This window comes from Halichoeres trimaculatus, unplaced genomic scaffold (genome assembly GCF_033239565.1).
Source record: "Halichoeres trimaculatus isolate MK-OKI-2021-1 unplaced genomic scaffold, fHalTri1.1 fHalTri1_scaffold_8, whole genome shotgun sequence".
NCBI classification, from domain to species: Eukaryota; Metazoa; Chordata; class Actinopteri; order Labriformes; family Labridae; genus Halichoeres; species Halichoeres trimaculatus.
The window spans coordinates 38,240,339-38,246,031 of NW_027437186.1; positions in this window are offsets into that span (position 1 = coordinate 38,240,339).

A 5,693-nucleotide genomic window follows, 5' to 3' on the forward strand; every position below is an offset into this window, starting at 1 on the left:
AGCCAATGTTCAAATAAAAGGATTAAAAAAACATTTTAACAATAAAACCAGTTAAAAATGAATTAAACAATAATAAAATTACATATTGGGCTGACAGCTGAACAGTCGCTCAGTGGATCTGCTCCTCTTTGGGGAAATGAAGAAATTCAGAGCATAAATTTCTAAATTTGAGTAAAAATCTGTCCCTAATGTCTCTCTGAGATCTCTCTGAGCACTGGTTTCTGTACCCACCAGTTTATGATCAGAGAGTCTGTGTTTAAATGAAGGTCCCATATTCTGCAAAAGTCACTTTATTAAGTCTTTTAGTGAAATGTGTGGGTCTTTGTCTTTCCTCCCAGCCCACAAAATGTGATATTTAATGACCAAACCTGTTCTTAGTAGAGCTTAATGTAAAATCCTGACCTAAAACCAGCTGTTTGCAGTGGGGAGTGGGCGCTGAAGTTGAAGATCCATCACTGCTCTGTTTTTGGCTGTAAACAGCCACATAGCTCCATGCTCAAGCTTCCCATCTCAGAAGAAGACAGACTAAGTGTCTAGAGTTCATTTATCAGGAAATGTTCCAGCTACACTCAGTAAAACTGAGCATGTGTGTGCTAGTCACTTCACGGCCGACTGCTTTTCCAACTTTGGACAGTCCAACAGAGGGCTAGCCAATAGACTGGTCCTGAATCCAGGCGCATTACCAACCATCCTCCAACAAACCTGGGACCCTGGAAATGTGAGTATTTTAAATGCTGTGTGCTGTGGAGCAGATGGAAGAGCTTTTCCTCAGTGTCCCCCCTGTCTCTGTGTTAGCTTCAGGATGCTAACTTTAGCTGCAGTTAGCCTGTTGTTTTAGCCTGTAATGTTACGGTAAAGGAGCTTCTCTGTTTTCTAAACATTGTGCACTCGGAGCTCGTGGCGCCGCTCTCAGTGACGTGGAAGAGCGGGGCGGTATCAGCGGTGGCTCATTTACATATGAAGGCCACGCCCACTAAATCAGAGCGTTCTGAACAGAGGGGCTATGAGAGCCTGGAAACAATGCTGCTGTGCTTGATTTATTGGCTTTTTGGACCAAAACATGTTACTACCATTTCATGAAGACATCAATGATCAGATTAAACTGCCTTTAACGTCTGTCGCTGTAATAACTGTTAAACAATCTGCCACTTTAAATTCTCTCCTTAATGAGTTATAACATTTTAATTTGTTAATTAATTGAGTTTCCAGCTTCCAGTGATGGAAATATTTGTCCTTATTGTTGTGGTATAATTTCTGTCATTGGGAGTTTGTGACTTTTAACTCTGACTTTATTTTTTTTTATAATAACATTAATGATAAACTTTTTATCTAAGGCACTTTTTAAAAACAGTGTTACAGAGTGCTTTACGTGATAAAAACAAACAGGAGAAAAAAATAAAAGAGAAGAAGAAGAACTAGAGAGGTAAAAGAGAAATGTGAGGAAAATATAGAAATATACAAAAGGCAAAGAACCACCACCAGATAAAGGAAATATCTGTAAAATAAAAACAATAAAAGAATAAAACTATTAAAAAAAAAATTAAAACAGCAAAAGTTAAGGGATTTAAGATCCTGCTCATGATACTGTCAAAAAAAATGTTAAAAATAAAATATGCCATACCAACTTTATTTATAAAACACGTTTAAAAACAACCACAGCTGTAAACAAAGTGCTGCACAGGTCGATTAAATTAAAAAGATAAAAACAGACACATAAAAGGAAACATACTAAAAACAACTTAAAGCAAATAAAATCAGATAAAAGGGAAAAAGAGCTGGTAAAGGAACGAAGTCTCACCGAGGTTAAAGCTGAAGAAAAAAAAAGACACTCAGAAAGACTGCAAAAAGAAACAGACTGCACTGCAGTTTCTCTTTGTTTAATCATGGGAGAAAAATCAACTCTGATTTTGTTTCTTCATCTTCAGTGAAATCAGAAAATCTGCAGCTCCTCCAGAGAAACAAAAAATCAAAATTCAAGACGAGTTTCTCCTGGCAGGCCGAGAGGACGGGAAATCTGTGCCCAGAACAGTTTTACACATTTTCACAACTGAAAGTTAGAAAAGTTTGGGAACTTGGCAGATTCCTGGTTCAATAATGAAAAACAGTTTTCCAGGATCCTCGGTGTGCCAGAGTTTCTGAAAGTTAAAAACAACCGACGACACAGCGCTCGGTGTTTGTTTCATCTGCAAAGAAAGTGGATGAAACTTAATCTCAGACTCAGCAGAGATAAAAGTTTTTTAAAGGGTAGAGATCAGTTTTTTCCAACTGAATCTGAAACTTGAAGTTAACAGGAAGTGAGTCTGTCACGTAGACCTGTCTCCATCTGGAGCAGAGTTAACAGGTGAGAAACTGGTTCAGGTTGCAGAAACTTTCTGTTTCCATCTGTGAAAATATTTTTAAAAAAGCATCAGGATCATATGACCAGGCGTCAATAATCAAAGATACAGATAGCTTGGAGACGGCTGATATAAGCGAGGCCCAAAGACGAGCCGTTACCTGTGATCAGATATTAGCCAATGGGAGCCATCGACCACGAAATCTGACTATTCATTTATTTTTTATTTTTTTTATTTTATTTTATTCATTTTATTTTATATTTTATTTTATTCATTTTTTTATTTTATCTTATTTTATTTTATTTTATTCATTTTTTTTTATTTTTTTTATTTTATCTTATTCATTTTTTTTTATTTTTTTTATTTTATCTTATTCATTTTATTTTTTATTTTATTTTATTTTATTCATTTTATTTTTTATTTTATTTTATTTTATTCATTTTATTCATTTTATTCATTTTATTTTATTTTATTTTATTTATCTTATTTTATTTTATTTTATTTATTTTTTTTAAAACTTGCTTTTATTTGATTGTGTTCTGAGACTGTGCAGCACTTTGGTCAACCTTGGATGTTTTTAAATGTGCTATATAAATAAACGTGATTGATTGATTGATTGATTGATTGATTGATTGATTGATTGATTGATTGATTGATGGATTAATTTACCACCCACTGTTTCTTCTGCTGTCGGTTAATGTTACAGCGTGTAAATGAGAAAAGTTTGTAGGAATCCATCCATGTTCAGGATTTGCAGACCTCAGTGATGAACGTGAACGTGCTGCTTTCCTGGCTGCAGCGTTTGCATAGAGCACAATGATCCCAGTGAGATTATGGCCAAAAGTCAAAACAACAACAACAACACAACAACAAACCAGGTGAAGTCAAACCTGAACCGAGCCGTTGGCCCAGACGGAGAAACAGACCAACCCAGAGGAGCCACTAACGTCTGAGACCGCTCGTTGGTTCCCGCTCAGGAGGAGCTCGTTAGGGATAATCACTAAGTTTGTGCCCTGTGAGGCCCCGTACTGTCATCACCAGCCAATCCTCTCAGTAAGCGCTCTCTCAGCAGCTGATTAACGGATCATCCTGTTATTGTTGACTTATGTGTGAAGCTGAAGCTGAACCAGGGCCTGCGTGGACAGAAAACAGGAGAAGCTGACGGACGTGTTCACACAACATTTTATTTGCTCTGGTCGAGTTAAAAAAGAAAAGTGTGTTCACATGTTCAACCCTGTTCCTGTTCATGCAAATGTTTTCCTCCCTAATCAGAAGAGCCATCAAGAGCAGGCGGCTTCACTCCGCCGGGAAAAACCTGGACCAGGATCACAAACTGGATGAAAAGAGTTCACCGTTTGTTTTCCCCTCAGCAGAACTGAGCGTGTGCAGACGCAGCCTCTCAGGTGAGTAATAACAGTATCTGTGTCTGCGTCTGTGCTGTTTCACTTCCTCTACATGAAGCTCAGAGTGTGGGAGGAGGTCTGACTGTTTCCTGACAGCAACTGAAAACAAACTCACAGTTATAACCTGGGATTTCTGCAGATTTGAGCTTTTACTGTGAGAAAACGATAAGAACAGTGGTTTGTTGGATGCTGCACAGTTAAATCTCGTTCCTTTAAACCAAACCTGATAAAAACCAGTTAAAAGCTCCAGTCAGGGACTTGCAGTTAGTGTTCAGTTTGGCGCCCCCTGTGGTCAAAGAGCTGTCCCATACAGGTGTATTTGTCTGGTGAATTACTTATCATGTGGGTCAGATCCTTCAGTCTGTTTCATGAAGACTGAGACTGGATTCTTGGCGACATTAGATACATGTCAACAAGAATCCAGTCCTGATCCCGCATGTTTGGCCTGTGTTGTTGCTTGTTGGGACACAGTAACACTGCAGCTGTGCACTGATTCACCTGGTCTCACCTGCAGAAAACACTTGATAGAAGAGAGGAGGAGTCACAGCAGAAACAAAGAAAACCAAAGTAAGAAAGTGTATAGAAAGTGTAAAAAGCTCCATAGTAAAATAGATGCTGACAGCTTATCCATCATTGTCCAGTCAGCCAGCCTCCACCTCCACAGGGTCCAGGACTGAGGTTAGCTCAGCTAGCTCGTCCATCTTATTGGAGATAGATCTTACGTTCCCAATAACGATGGATGGAAGGACAGGTCCATGTCGTCACTTCTTAGCTCACACCTGAGAACCAGCACGTCGTCCTCACCTCCTTCTCCTCACCTTGTGGAAAACATCTGGCCTAGCACCAGTTAGCTGTGACATGCTACAGGCATACATACATAATAAAAACAAACAGTAAAAACAAATAAAAGAGAAGGAGTAAAAGAGGTAAAAGAGAAATGTGAGGAAAGATGTAGCGATATATCAAAGACAAAGAACCACCACCAGATAAAGGAAACATCTGTAAAATAAAAACAATGAAAGATTAAAACAATTAAAACAACAAAAAGTAAAGGACTTAGGATTCTGCCCATGATACCATACCAACTTTATTTATAAAGCACTTTTTTAAACAACCACAGCTGTAAACAAAGTGCTGCACAGGTCAATTGAATTAAAAAGATAAAAACAGACACATTAAAGAAAACAAAAATAAAATATGTGTGACTTTTTTCTCTATCTCTCTCCATGTCGTCACTTCTTAGCTCACACCTGAGAACCAGCACGTCATCCTCACCTCCTTCTCCTCACCTTGTGGGAAACATCCGGCCTAGCACCAGTTAGCGTTGACATGCTACAGGCTGCTAACAGCTGATTTCACATGTAAACAATGCAGCCATGGTTACATGTAGGATCTCCAGACAAACACAGGAGAAAAAGTAGTAAAAATATCACTGAAGACACAAAAAGTTTGGTGTCCGTGACCAACAAATGAGGATTCCTCTGCTTGTGAATGAATCTTAAAGTAAACTTTGTTTTTCTCTGTTTCTCTCTCTGCAGAGGAACACTGATGCAACATCAAACGTCGCCTTGCATCAGTGTTCCTGGAAAGGATGGCACAACCTCCTCTCTAACGCTCAAAGCCAAGTTATGAAAAGTTGATTTATGCGCACCTCAAAAACCAAAACCTAATCGAGTGTTTTTGTCTCATTTTCAGTAAAAATTGTCTTATTAAACTCAGTATGAGCCACATTTAGTTGAGTAGTGCAGAAAATTTTGGATTTTAAGTTATTTAAAGACATAAATGAGCTCTGAGTTGCTGTAACAGGTTGTCTGTGAACGTGGCTCATAATATTTTGTCCCACCGCTCTCACCCCCTCCCTGTTCCTCTCTGTTAGACCCTCCCTCCTTCCCTCCTTCCCTCCTTCCCTCCTCCCTCCTTCCCTCCCTCCCTTTCCTTCATAGAGCCTGTATTC